Here is a 16,054-nt window from a genome sequence, read left to right as displayed (position 1 = left end):
AGAGAGTAGCATAAGATAGTAGAAGGAATGTTGAGTGAGAAATTGGTAGAATTGGGTGTGGTTCTCTTTTCATTAACTAGCTTTATAGCCTAGAAAAATCTGCTTAGCCTCTTGGTGCATAATGTTTTTTCAATATGAAGCATGCTGTAGTCCATGGGGCCGCAAAGAGTAGGCCATGAATGAACAACTAAACAACAAAATGAAGCCCACCCCTTGCTCACTCACTCATTCATTTAAGAAAAACACTGATTATCCTTAACTGTTAGGAGACACTGTCGTGAGGGGTGAGATGATAGGAGACTGACTTTATTTACACATTTTTATATGCTGCTGCTGCTGCTAAGTCACTTCAGTCATGTCCAACTCTGTGCAACCCCATAGAGGGCAGCCCACCAGGCTCTGCCGTCCCTGGGATTCTCCAGGCAAGAATACTGGAGTAGGTTGCCATTTCCTTCTCCAATGCATGAAAGTGAAAAGTGAAAGTGAAGTGGCTCAGTCGTGTCCGACTCTTCGCGACCCCATGGACTTCAGCCTACCAGGCTCCTCTGTCCATGGGATTTTCCAGGCAAGAGTACTGGAGTGGAGTGCCATTGCCTTCTCTGATTTCTATATGATTTGACTTAAAAAAAAAATAGGTTACTTTTATAGTCAACAAAGATCATAAACATGTTATGGGCTGAATTTTGCCCCCCAAAATTGGTATGTTGAAGTCCTAACTTCCAGTAACTAAGAATGTGACTGTTCTTGAAAATAGAGACTTTAAAGGGACAAATTAAAATGAAGTCATTAGGGTCCTAATCCAATCTGACTGGTACAAAGAATGATAGTAAGCCAGACACCGAGGATCCATGTGCCCAGAGAAAGGACCATGTGAGGACACAGTGAGAAGGTGGCCATCTGGAAGCCAACGAGAGAGGACTCAGAAGAAACCAATCCTGCTGACAACTTGATCAACCCACCCAATCTGTAGTCTTTTGTTAGAGCAGCCCTGCCAAATACAGATATTTTCATCCTGACAAAACACTAGCACCTTCAGTGAGCACATGGTCCTGATTCTTGAGGTGACCATGTTCAAGCTAGAGAGAGACAGTAACTTTTGATATGGCAGAAAGTGAAGAGGAACTAAAAAGCCTCTTGATGAAAGTGAAAGAGGAGAGTGAAAAGGTTGGCTTAAATCTCAACATTCAGAAAACGAAGATCATGGCATCTGGTTCCATCACTTCATAGGAAATAGATGGGGAAACAGTGTCAGACTGTATTTTGGGGGGCTCCAAAATCACTGCAGATGGTGATTGCAGCCATGAAATTAAAAGATGCTTACTCCTTGGAAGAAAAGTTATGACCAACCTAGATAGCATATTAAAAAGCAGAGACATTACTTTGCCAACAAAGGTCCATCTAGTCAAGGCTATGGTTTTTCCAGTGGTCATGTATGGATGTTAGAATTGGACTGTGAAGAAAGCTGAGTGCTAAAGAATTGATGCATTTGAACTGTGGTGTTGGAGAAGACTCTTGAGAGTCCCTTGGACTGCAAGGAGATCCAACCAGTCCATTCTGAAGGAGATCAGCCCTGGGTGTTCTTTGGAAGGAATGATGCTAAAGCTGAACCTCCAGTACTTTGGCCACCTCATGTGAAGAGTTGACTCATTGGAAAAGACTCTGATGCTGGGAGGGATTGGGGGCAGGAGGAGAAGGGGATGACAGAGGATGAGATGGCTGGATGGCATCACGGACTCGATGGACATGAGCCTGAGTGAACTCCGGGAGTTGGTGATGGACAGGGAGACCTGGCGTGCTGCGATTCATGGGGTCACAAAGAGTCGGACACGACTGAGCGACTGAACTGAATTGAACTGAACTGAACTGAATGTGATAAATGCTGTGGTGGGACCATATGAAAAATACTATTGGAGTCCAGAGAAAGGGGACCTGACTGGCTGTGGAGAGGGAGATGATGGCAGGTCTAGAGTGGAGAGTTTAAGAAACTTGTCCTGTGTTGAGATGCCACCTTCAGTATCGAAGGAGAAAGAGATGATCACACTCCTAAATACTGGCCTTTCTGCTGAACCTCTGTGCTTGGTTGTCGTATTGGTCTCAGATAAGGATTTCAAGAATCAGTAAAATCTCAACAAACAAACACAGAGAATTTGAGAAATGGGTATATTGATAGCAGTTTTGCTAATGTTATATTTTACCTGTTTTTAAAAAGGACATTTGAAAGGCTGTGATATCATTAAAGATATTTTAACATTTTCTCATAATAGATAGTCTCTTACACTGAATATGTTTAGCTTTAAGTTTCTTCCTTGTCCTTGGTTTTTGCACTGCACATGCATTAGTAGCATTTGACTAGCATTTGTTGGCCGCCAGGATTTCAAGGCAACTTTTATTAGTTAGGTTAGGAAAACAATATTTTATTTCTTTATATGACAGAAACTAGTTATTCTCCAAAATCCATACTTGCTTTCTTCCATAGAAAGAGATTACACTAGGTATATGACTACTCAGCTAAAGACTATATACCTCCACCCTCTTTTCACAGTTAGATGTGATTATGTGGCTAAGTTTTGGTTGATGGAATGTAAGTGGAAGTAATATGTAAACTGATGTTATATGTAATTTCTGGACCATCTCTATAAGTAACTTGCCTTGGAGTTCCTCTTTTCCCTTTCCACAGGTTGGAACCCTGAATGTGCCCACATGAACTTTGACAATGAAGCAATAAATGAAAGGAATCTGGTCCTTGAATGACTCTGTAGAGTAGAGATTCCTTGACAGGCTGCACGGTTCACCTTATTATAACATAAGAAAACAAGTTATTTAAGCCTCTGCCTATAGATGTATTCTTTTTGGTGTTTCTTTCTTGGGACAGCTTAATCTTTACCCTATTAAGCAAGTCCTGCTTTATCTTGCTTTTACGGTCATATTTGCCTTCCAACTTCCCCTTCAGAAGTCCCCTGCTGCTGCTATGTATCCCACCCACATGAGATGCATATACTACTAGGTCACCAGAGACAGACATTTGCAGAAGAGTTTCCTACCTAAGTGTGGAATTCCCCCAAAGGAGAACGCTAGTTGCCTCCCTTCCCCTTTTGCATAGTTTCTCCCACACATCTCTACCTTGTTCCTTTGATCTACTTAGACTGCAGTGAAGGGAACCTTTCACCTGGTAGTTCAACTGCTCAGCCAATGGACACAGCCCATCATCAGGACTTTCCATCCTGCCTCTATCACTTCCCTTTTTACCTTCTGAGCACTGCCTCTTTTACCTTCCACAGAACCAGATAATACACATTCCCTTTCAAATTACAAGACACTTTCAACAAATAGCCATTGAAATGGCACCCTATAATGTGTACAGTGATGAAACAGGGAAAGTGTTGGACTTTTCAGTCTACTTGGAGAAAGTAGGTGACTAAGTTGGCAATCCTAAATTAAAATGCAAAGTTCTAAAATTGGAATAAATACAGTATGTCGTGGGAAGACTCAGAAGAGGCACCTAACCCAGCATTTGTACAGGAGTGTGGCCAAGTGAAATAAAGGCATAGAAAAGGTCAAGTAAATGGGTACGTTGGCTGCATAAATCTCTACCCTGTTAGTAAGACATCATTTTAAAACTTCAAATAATTTAGAGTTTGTGAAATAAAAAGTGGAAGTTCTTACTTCTACACATACTAATTTTAATACCCATCAGTTCAGTTCAGTTCAGTCGCTCAGTCGTGTCCAACTCTTTGCGACCCCATGAATCGCAGCACGCCAGGCCTCCCTGTCCATCACCAACGCCCAGAGTTCACTCAGACTCACGTCCATCCGGCCAGTTATGCCATCCAGTCATCTCATCCTCTGTCGTCCCCTTCTCCTCCTGCCCCCAATCCCTCCCAGCATCAGAGTCTTTTCCAATGAGTCAACTCTTTGTATGAGGTGGCCAAAGTACTGGAGGTTCAGCTTTAGCATCATTCTTTCCAAAGAACACCCAGGGCTGGTCTCCTTCAGAATGGACTGGTTGGATCTTCTTGCAGTCCAAGGAACTCTCAAGAGTCTTCTCCAACACCACAGTTCAAAAGCATCAATTCGTCAGCACTCAGCCTTCTTCACAGTCCAACTCTCACATCCATACATGACTACTGGAGAAACCATAGCCTTGACTATCAGACCTTAGTCGGCAAAGTAATGTCTCTGCTTTTCAGTATGCTATCTAGGTTGGTCATAACTTTCCTTCCAAGGACTAAGCATCTTTTAATTTCATGGCTGCAATCACCATCTGCAGTGATTTTGGAGCCCCCCAAAATAAAGTCTGACACTGTTTCCACTGTTTCCCCATCTATTTCATTAATTTTTAGTTCATGTTCTTCCAGGTGTATAGATAGGAAAATAAATTTGAATATATATCCATGTAATGAATGTATCCATTTTACTTTTCAAAAAATCTAATCACAGTATATGTATTGTCATGCAGCCTCCTTTTTTCCATATGGACTTTTTTCCTTATTATGCATATATATTTACCTAACTTAAAAATAGTTTATAGACTTCTCTACTAAGGATACATTAACTCCCTTAATAAATGTCTTCCATTTACTATAATTTTATTTATTTATTTTTAGTTGTGCTGGGTCTTTGTTGCTGCTTGGACTTTTCTCTAGTTGCAAAGAGTGGGGGCTACTCTTCACTGGGACACACAGGCTTTTTATTGCAGTGCCTTCTCTTGTTGCTGAGCATGGGCTCTAGGCCCATGGGCTTCAGTAGTTGCTCTGCATGGGCTCAGTGGTTTCAGTTCCCCGGCTCTGGAGCACAGGCTCAGTAGCTCTGGCACACGGGCTTCATTGCTCTGCGGCATGTGGGATCTTCCTGGACCAGAGATCAAATCCATATCTCCTGCATTGTCAGGTGGACTCTTTACCGCTGACCTACCAGAGAAGCCCAAATCTCTTCCCTTTGAACACTTAGGTTGTTTTCCATTTTTTTCCCTTCTAATAGTAGTATTTCAAAGAACATTCTATCCATTGGACTTGGCGACAAATACTGAGAAAAGGATTACAATCTCAAGATTCTACACTTGCCCAAGATATGATAGGTGGCTCATTGGTAAAGAATCTGCCAGCCAATGCAGCAGATGCAGGAGATGTGGGTTTGATTCCTGAGTTGGGAAGATCCCCTAGAGGAGGAAATGGCAACCCACTCCAGTATTCTTGCTGGGAAAATCCCATGGACAGAGGAGCCTGGCAGTGGGGTCCCAAAGAGTTAGACATCACTGACCATGCCCACACACAGAAGATGTGATATGTGTATGAGAAAAAAATTAGACATTTTTGGATCTGTAAAGTACTGTTTCTCTTTCTGGGGAATTTTACTTGAGAAATCATTCTGGCAAAATCAAAAGCAAAACAAAACTATATCTCAGGGGGATTTAAAATGTATAAACTCATGAATGAGTGGTTAATCTGGCAAAATTTAAAAGACTAGTGTAGAAGATCATAGCATGGTTCCTGAATGGGGAACTTGGATACTATAAAGAAATTTATATTTCCCAAACTAATGTTTAGGCTTCTTCCAATTCCAAACAAACCCTGAGAGGGACCTATTTTTGAATCATAACAAATTTTTCTAGAAAAATAAGTAAATAAGAATGGTTAAAGAATGTTTATCAAAAGGGGACTGGAGGTTGGTATTTACCTTATCAGATGCTGAAGAATTATAAATATATGAGTTAAAGCATGTTAAGTACTGAGAATAGTCAAATCAGTGACTCAGAAGTGATACTGTGGAATTAGAGTTTATAAAATATAAAACAATATAAGAACATATTTTAAAGAAATTACAAACCTAAGAGAAAAGGGAACTTTTTGATGACTACTTTATTAAAATTTTGCATCACAGAATACATATGAATAGATTAAAGAGAAAAATTCAACCCTAAAAAATTAGGGTAGGCATAGAAGTTCATGGGCTTCCCCGGTGGCTCAGATGGTATATCATCCCTTTATGAAGAAGGACTCCCTCAAGCCAGAAAGCAATGGAAGAAACCACAGGAACAGATAATAGATTTTACCATATAAAAATATAAAATTTCTGTGGTTCTAAAAAATACATAGGTAAAAGGAAAAGGCAAATCCCAAACTGGGAAATATTTGTACAATATACATTTTTGCAAAAACCTGGGTTGCTATTGCTTGTCAAAAGAATTGGTTAAATCCAATTCTTAGCCTCAGTTCAGTTCAGTCACTCAGTCGTGTCCGACTCTTTGCAACCCCATGAATCGCAGCACTCCAGGCCTCCTTGTCCATCACCAACTCCCAGAGTTCACTCAGACTTACATCCATCGAGTCCGTGATGCCATCCAGCCATCTCATCCTCTGTCATCCCCTTCTCCTCCTGCCCCCAATCCCTCCCAGCATCAGAGTCTTTTCCAATGAGTCAACTCTTCACATGAGGCGGCCAAAGTACTGGAGGTTCAGCTTTAGCATCATTCCTTCCAAAGAACACCCAGGGCTGATCTCCTTCGGAATGGACTGGTTGGATCTCCTTGCAGTCCAAGGGACTCTCGAGAGTCTTCTCCAACACCACAGTTCAAAAGCATCAATTCTTCGGCACTCAGCTTTCTTCACAGTCCAACTCTCACATCCATACATGACCACTGGAAAAACCATAGCCTTGACTAGACGGACCTTTGTTGGCAAAGTAATGTCTCTGCTTTTCAACATGCTATCTAGGTTGGTCATAACTTTTCTTCCAAGGAGTAAGCATCTTTTAATTTCATGGCTGCAATCACCATCTGCAGTGATTTTTGAGCCCCCCAAAATAAAGTCTGACACTGTTTCCACGGTTTCCCCATCTATTTCCCATGAAGTGATGGGACCAGATGCCATTATCTTTGTTTTCTGAATGTTGAGCTTTAAGCCAACCTTTTCACTCTCCTCTTTCACTTTCATCAAGAGGCTTTTTAGTTCCTCTTCACTTTCATAAGGGTGGTATCATCTGCATATCTGAGGTTATTGATATTTCTTCTGGCAATCTTGATTCCAGCTTGTGTTTCTTCCAGTCCAGTGTTTCTCATGATGTACTCTGCATATAAGTTAAATAAGCAGGGTGACAATATACAGTGTTGACATACTCCTTTTCCTATTTAGAACCTAGTTTATGCCTAAACCTTTATAGATGAGTGTGTCTGCAGAGAAATAGAAAACTGTGTGCACTGGTTTACTGTTAATTGCTTTCAAGGGAGACTTTAGTCCTGTTCTAAAATTGTAACACATTTCCCTAGGTCAATCACTCTGCCATGTTCCCTGACAACTATTTAGTAGCACCTTCTCATCCAGCATTGTGTCCGCATCTTCACTCTAATTTGATGATCTTGCTTATAGTGGCAATCAGAAGAGGATTTACATATATTTACACCACCAGTAGCATCTCTTGTGTTGGAGAAGAATCTTCTGTGCTCCCATTAACACCTTCACAAAGGCACTGATTTCCACCCCTCTCAACTATTCACGGACAAAAACCTACCTCCAGAAATTTCCATTTCTCCTTTTCTCTAGTGAAACACTCCCTTCAGCCCCAGTCACATATTTTTTCACATCTTAAAAAAAGATCTCTTGTCCCACTTTTCCGTCAAGTTATTGTATCATTTCCCTTTGCTTTGGAACAATCCCTCCAGAAGGACTTACATACACTTGATTTAACATTTTCAATTCCTTAACTTCTGTTCTCTCTTGAACGTAATCCACTGAGGTTTCCATCCCCACAAACTCCTCTGCAACTGTTCTTGTCCACGTCACTAATGACTTTCATTATTGCTGAACCCAATGACCAACTGAGTTTTCTCTCACAAGATCAGCAGCACTAGATGCAACAATCACCCCTTCCCAGAAATATGTGATTCATCTGGCATCCAGAACACCACTCTCCTGGCTGTGTTCTTCCTGCCTCCCTGTTTTACATGTCTAAATGGCCCACCTGATCTTCCACAACCCCCTAAGCTGTTTCCAGTGTAGTCTTCTCCATTTCAGTGAGTAACAACTCTATCTTTCCAGGGGCCATACATTTGAAAGCCAAATTTAACTCCTCTCATTTTCTCATATTCCACTTCCATCCAGACTGAACCTGTTGGCGTATCTTCAAAATAGATCCAGGTGCTGATCATATTTTACCATCATCACTGCTCCCACTCTGGTGCAAGCCAGGGCACATCTCCAGGGATTAATACATAATCTGATTTCCCTGCATCCACACTTGCTCCTCTTATTCTCCACCCAGCAGTCAGAGTGATGCTGTTAAGTCAGATTAGCATGCCAGGTTTTTGCTGACACATCCTGAAGTCTTCATGTATGATATCGCCCCCTCCTCATCCTCATCTTTTACACTCTCTCCTAGCCCACTCTGCTTCAGTCCCAGCAGATGGCTTACTGTTCCTGGAAAAAAGCTAGGCAGCTTGAGCCTTTTCAGTGGCTCCCTTCCCTTTTTTGTATCTTCAAATATCTTCTTCCTCACTCACTCACTTTAGCCATTTCTGATAAATCCCTACCCCCTTCTTTGCTTCATTTTTCACCTTGGTTCTCATTACTTTCTAATGCACTATGTAAACAGAAGCAGAAGATATTAAGAAGATGTGGCAAGGATACACAGAAGAACTATACAAAAAAGATCTTAATGACCCGGATAGCCATGATGATGTGATCACTCATTTAGAGCCAGACATCCTGGAATGCGAAGTGGGCCTTAGGAAGCATCACTGTGAACAAATATAGTGGAGGTGGTGGAATCCCAACTGAGCTGTTTAAAATCCTAAAAGATGATGCTGTGAAAGTGCTGCCAGCAAATTTGGAAAACTGACCAGTGGCCACAGGACTGGAACAGTCAGTTTTCATTCCAATCCCAAAGAAGGGCAATGCCAAAGAATGTTCAAACCGCCACACAATTGCACTCATTTCACATGCTAGCAAAGTAATGCCCCCAAATCCTCCAAGCTAGGCTTCAATAGTATGTGAACCAAGAACTTCCAGATGTTTCAGCTGAATTCAGAAAAGGCAGAGGAACCAGAGATCAAATTACCAACATCTGTTGGATCATAGAAAAAGCAAGAGAATTACAGAAAAAACAGCTATATCTGCTTCACTGACTACACTAAAGCCTTTGTGTAGATCACAACAAAATTCTTCAAGAGATGGGAATACCACACCACCTTATCTATCTCCTGGGAAACCTGTATGGAGGTCAAGAAGCAACAGTTAGAACTGGACATGGATCAACAGACTGGTTCCAAATTGGGCAAGGAGTACATCAAGGTTGTATATTGTCACCCTGCTTATTTAACTTATATGCAGAGTACATCATGAGAAACGCTGGGCTGGATGAAGCAGAAGCTGGAATCAATATTGCTGGGAGAAATATCAATAACCTCAGATATGCAGATGACACCACGCTTATGGCAGAAAGTGAAGAGGAACTAATAAGCCTCTTAATGAAGGTGAAAGAGGAGAGTGAAAAGGCTAGCTTAAAACTCAACATGCAAAAAACTAAAATCATGACATCCAGTCCCATCAGTTCATGGCAAATAGATTGGGAAACAATGGAAAGGTGAGCTACTTTATATTCTTGGGCTCCAAAATCACTGCAGATGGTGACTATAGCAATGAGCTTAAAAGATACTTGCTCCTTGGAATAAAAGCTATGACAAACCTAAACAGCATATTACAAAGCAGAGACATCACTTTGCCAAGAAAGGTCCATATAGTCAAAGCTATGGTTTTTTCAGCAGTCATGTCTGGACGTTGAGAGTTGGACCACAAAAAAGGCTGAGTGCCAGAGAATTGATGCTTTTGAACTGTGATATTGGAGAAGCCTCTTGAAAGTCCCCTGGACTGCAAGGAGATCCAACCAGTGAATCCTAAAGGAAATCAACCCTGAATATTCATTGGAAGGATCGATGCTGAAGGTGAAGCTCCAATACTTTGGCCACTGAGTCATTTGAAAAGACCCTGATGCTGGGAAAGACTGAAGACAGAAGGGGACGACAGAGGATGAGATGGTTGGATGGCATCACCAACTCAATGGACTTGAGTTTGAACAAGCTCTGGGAGTTGGCAAAGGACAGGGAAGCCTGGCTTGCTGCAGTGCATGCGACTGCAGTCGGACATGACTGAGCAACTGAACCACAAATAAAATTTTACTGATTTATTTGGTTTGCTGCTGCTGCTGCTAAGTCACTTCAGTTGTGTCCGACTCTGTGTGACCCCATGGATGGCAGCCCACCAGGCTCCTCTGTCCCTGGGATTCTCCAGGCACAAATACTGGAGTGGGTTGCCATTTCCTTCTCCAATGCATGCATGCATGATTTGGTCTATTGCCTGTTATTTACCTTAGAATGTAAGCTCTACAAAGACAGGGATTTTGTTTGTATTAGTTTTACTGATGCAGTCCCACTGCTGGCACATAGTTGTTGTTCTCCTTTCTTTGTTTCGCCTTGGTTTTTCTTTGTTACATAGTATTTAAAAGCCAATCAACCCACCTACCCAGCAGCTTTTTTTCCCTTAAGTGTCCTTGTCACATTTGTTGTCGTTCTGTTGCTAAGCTGTATTGGACTCTTTGTGACCCTATGAACTGCAGCACTCCAGGCTTCCCTGTTCTATATAACCTATGTGCCTCCAAGGTTGGTTGAATCTCTAGATAGAAAACCTGCAGATATGGAAGACTAACTATGACTTAACTATACACTGAGTAACTTCATTTTTAGAAATTTATCTCAGTTTATCTTGGATTTTCCAAGCTGATATAAATAAAATATGTACTGTTCCAGACTTTTAATAGGTATATGAAAAAGAAAGGAAATATTCTGAACAGTGACAGAAATCTAACCTGTTTTGGTTGTCAAACTTGGTTTGAGAACATATTAATTATCTGAGGGGTTTAAAAATATATTTATGCCTGAATCCCACCTTCAGAGATTCTGATTTAATTGGTTTGGATTAGTTGTCTCTTTTGTTATAGATTAGCAGCCTTTGATGATTAGTACTGAGATCCATTAATTCATTAGGGGCTGTAGATGGTAATTCTGTTCAAATCTTTGGGCCTGTATTTTTTCACAAACAAAATTAAGGGGATAGAGTACATTAGCTATAAGCATCTTTGCAACTGGAATACTTTATGTTCATACAGGAAAATCTCTTATTTAGATTATAGGAATATTTGCCATCTCTTCCTACTGGTTTATTGGTGTGTGCACATGTGTGCGAAAGAAGAGCACACGCAGCAACGTCATAATGCTCGGAAAGAAGAAAACATTTATTTTTATTATAGAGAAACTGAGATAATAAATCAAAACTTCATAAAGAGTCATCAAGTCTTCCACTCCAATAGGTGTCAGGCATGATGTTAGAGTAAACTGTTACATGCTTATTGTAGGGCCAGCTAGAGCAAGAAACAGGTCTCTGAAACCAGGAGAGCTGTGTTAATTGTCATTTATTATTTTTTATAAATGTCGTAGTCTGTAGGGGCTGCTATAACAGAATACCATAAACTGGTGGCTTAATTTCTAAACAATAGTCATTGAGAAATATAAATATTTCACAATTCTGTTGGCTGGAAAGTCCACGATCAAGGTATTGGCAGATTTGGTATCTGGTGAGAAACTGCCTCCTGGCTCACAGACATCTGTCTTTTTCTTGTGACCTTACATGGTGAGAGGAGCAGGGAAGCTCCTTGGTGTCTTTTTTTAATTTGAGGATTAATTACACCTATAAGGGCTCTGTCTTCTATACCTAAGCATCTTTCAAAGATCTCCCCTCCAAATACTAAAACATTGGTGACTAGATTTTAACACAAACACTAACGACACAAACATGAAGTCTACAGCAACATAGGATGCTGAGAAACATTAGCAAACAAGAAGTAATTCTTTCTAAAGTGTCTAGGTATATAGTATGAAAGGACTTTTGATTTTACAGAAGCCTTCTTATGCTCAATTTGTACACATGATTTGTAGCATTTTCTACAACATCCTTTTAAGGATAAGGAGTATGATATATACTCCAGTTAGATAAACCTTCCACCAATAAAGAAATAATTTTATTAGTTTTGAGTTCAATCAGTTGCCAATATTTTGTTTTTGCAGCTTAATAAATAATAAATTCAGGCAGACATTTACCTGTGTGGTACACTTGAAAGTTTAGAACACAAAAGTGAAAGTCATTCACTGTCATTAAAAAGATCATGTAGCTGAGTTGAATTAACTCATTCAAGGATGCATTTCTTCCCAAGGGAAACTACAAAGTTATTCATCACAAACTAACCTCACTGCCCCCACCCAATTAGACATTAGAGATCAGATAAAATGTCACTGCACTTACTGGGCTTCCCAGGTTGTACAGTGGTAAAGAATCTGTCTGCTAATACAGGAGACACAAGAGACAAGGGTTTGGTTCCTGGGTTGATAAGATGCCTTGGAGTAGGAAATGGCAGCCCATTCTAGTATTCTTGCCTGGAAAATCCAATGGACAGAGGAGCCTGGTGGGCTACAATCCATTGGGTCACAAAGAGTCAGACACAACGGAGCACATAAGGCCTTTCTTTGGACCTTGCCAATCATGCTACAAAGTGGATTATCTCTGTAATGTGTGAGAACACTATAGTTCTTGTTAGTTTTCTTTTTTTAATTGTTAATCTCACCACACAATATGTCTACTACCAAACAGGCCATGGCCAGGTGTTCTCTTCATGTTGTAATAGTTTAAAGGAGATGGATAATACAAAGAAAGTGAAAATGACCATTCGGGTCCCAGAAACCAGAACCTAGTAGTGAGCATGGGTAGTGGGTCCTGGCCAAACTTAGGCACAAGATCTTAATGGATGCACTTCTGTATTGTTCTGGATCTCACTAAGCAATATCTTCTTTATGCAGAGTAGTAGTGTTGAGGTTCTGGGCATAAACTTATTTCATCTCAGAATAAGTCTGTGTTTGGGCTATGAAAATGAGAAAACCCCACAGAAAACTAGTCTTAGAAGCAACACCTTGAAGTAATCTTGTAACTACAGTAAAGAATCAGCAATATAGTTCTTATGATCTAACTGGCTGGGCAGAGTGATGAATCTTTATTTATTTCACTGAATGGAAATATTAAGAAAAATTATCTGGGTGTGGCAATAGTCACTCTTCCAGATACCTCTTAAAAAAAAAAAAATTAAACATCACCCTTGAGGAGTGATCAATAATTTAAAACTGACCTAGGTTGAAGAATTACTGAAATACCCACTTCAGTTTATTTCTTAAGACTGCCTTTAGTTTTGGTGAATGAGAAAGCACTTGTTGCCATTTCCTTTCTGAGAACTGCTGAGTTAGTAGGGAAGGAAGTGAGAGATGTTCAATTCAATTCTGTCCTGTGGGGGAAGGACAGGGCTGGGCTGTGCCTCTGAGCACCAGCTTCTGCTTTTGTGGGGCTGGCTTCCCAAGTAGCTGGTTCCTATTTATAAATGTCTGTAAAATTGGTTTGAGGAGTCCTACAAATGACCCCGCATTTAGGGAGTGGCTAACTTTCTTTGCCCCAGACTCAGGGCCATAACTCAGAGGAATATTCTTAATTGGTTTCCTATCCATAAAAACTTTAAAGATTTGGTCAAACCTAAAGGGGAAGAAAAAAAAAAGAGGGTCTGATTTAAATGTTGCTTCTTGCTTCTGTGAGAATTTTTTTTTTTTTTTTGTCTGTGTTAAAGAATATAACTTGAGAAAAACCTAGTTGAAGCATCAAGTCACATCAGATAATGATAGAATGAGCTTCTGATCCAGACTGGTAGTCTATGGGAGCCCTAATGTTGGATGTAGTTCTGCCATTAACTGACATGTTTCATTATTTATTTGATATTGAAATCATGCTTATATTATTTTATACCATTTTCCAACATTACATCAGTGTCTTTGGCACACTGGATCTTATCTGTCCATGAACTGAAAGTTTCTTAAGAATGTGTTGACTCTCCTGCTAATGTTGTGATTATTGTTGAAACTCATTTCTTGTGCTGTAATAGATCTATGCTGCTTGTTTGTAGATGTTTGGGAAATGGTATGGTTGAGATAAAAATATTCAGAAAGATTCAAGGAAAAATTAAGTCTTCTGCCAACTAAATTCTCTGATATTCTTCTTAACATGTTACCATATCAGATAGTTAATGAGATAATTCTCTAAAGTGCTATCTCGCTGCTAATACTTTCATTTCTTTAGTCTGCTTTTTGACTCATAATTCCACCATTGCAATTTAACTCTAAAAATTACCTTTAGGCTGGAGGGCTCTGGGGTCAAGACTGACTAGATTCAAAATTTAGTTTGGCCTTCTCCGGGCTTCCCTGGTGAGTCAGAGTGTAAAGCGTCTGCCTGCAATGTGGGAGACCAGGGTTTGATCCCTGGGTTGGGAAGATCCTCTGGAGAAGTAAATGGCAATCCACTCCAGTACTCTTGCCTGGAGAATCTCATGAACGGAAGAGACAGTACATGGGCTCCCAAAGAGTTGGATATGACTGAGTGACTTCACTTTCTTTCTTTTTGGCCTTCCCTGGCTATGTGGTCTCAGGTGAATTTCATCATCTGTAAAATGGGGATTAAAAATTAGCAATCACAGAATTATAGGATAGCAAGGGGGAAAATATTCCTTGAGTATCTACTATCTGTTAGGCACTGTTGGACAATTTGGGGCTTCCCAGGTGGCAGAGTGGTGAAGAACTCGCCTGTCTATGCAGGAGACATTAGAGATGCAGGTTTGATCTCTGGGTCGGAAGATTACCTGCAGGAGGGCATGGTAACCCATGCCAGTATTCTTGCCTGGAGAATCCAATGGACAGAGGAGCCTGGCAGGCTACAGTCCATAGGGTTGCAGAGTCGGACACATCTGAAGTCTTAGCTTGCGCACACACACATCGGATAATTTATGAGCCCATGTGACGCTCTGTGAAGTAAGCATCCTTTTATTTTTGGATGATTCAATTATGACCAGAAAGCTTAGTCAATTGTCCTAAAGGTCACACAGCTGGTAACTACTTTAAGCTCAGGTTTGTTTCTAAAGCATATGTCAAATGAGTATACCACCCAAAGCAATTTACAAATTCAATGCAATCCCTATCAAGCTACCAGCAACATTTTTCACAGAACTAGAACAAATAATTTCAAGATTTGTATGGAAATACAAAAAACCTCGAATAGCCAAAGCAATCTTGAGAAAGAAGAATGGAACTGGAGGAATCAACTTGCCTGACTTCAGGCTCTACTACAAAGCCACAGTCATCAAGACAGTATGGTACTGGCACAAAGACAGACATATAGATCAATGGAACAAAATAGAAAGCCCAGAGATAAATCCACACACATATGGACACCTTATCTTTGACAAAGGAGGCAAGAATATACAATGGAGTAAAGACAATCTCTTTAACAAGTGGTGCTGGGAAAACTGGTCAACCACTTGTAAAAGAATGAAACTAGATCACTTTCTAACACCCCACACAAAAATAAACTCAAAATGGATTAAAGATCTAAATGTTAGACCAGAAACTATAAAACTCCTAGAGCAGAACATAGGCAAAACACTCTCAGACATAAATCACAGCAGGATCCTCTATGATCCACCTCCCAGAATTCTGGAAATAAAAGCAAAAATAAACAAATGGGATCTAATTAAAATTAAAAGCTTCTGCACAACAAAGGAAAATATAAGCAAGGTGAAAAGACAGCCTTCTGAATGGGAGAAAATAATAGCAAATGAAGCAACTGACAAACAACTAATCTCAAAAATATACAAACAACTTCTGCAGCTCAATTCCAGAAAAATAAACGACCCAATCAAAAAATGGGCCAAAGAACTAAATAGACATTTCTCCAAAGAAGACATACGGATGGCTAACAAACACATGAAAAGATGCTCAACATCACTCATTATTAGAGAAATGCAAATCAAAACCACAATGAGGTACCACTTCACACCAGTCAGAATGGCTGCGATCCAAAAATCTGCAAGCAATAAATGCTGGAGAGGGTGTGGAGAAAAGGGAACCCTCCTACACTGTTGGTGGGAATGCAAA

The sequence above is a fragment of the Capra hircus genome, chromosome 2, assembly GCF_001704415.2.
Source record: "Capra hircus breed San Clemente chromosome 2, ASM170441v1, whole genome shotgun sequence".
Classification (NCBI taxonomy): domain Eukaryota; kingdom Metazoa; phylum Chordata; class Mammalia; order Artiodactyla; family Bovidae; genus Capra; species Capra hircus.
Note: the sequence above shows the minus strand (reverse complement) of the source record.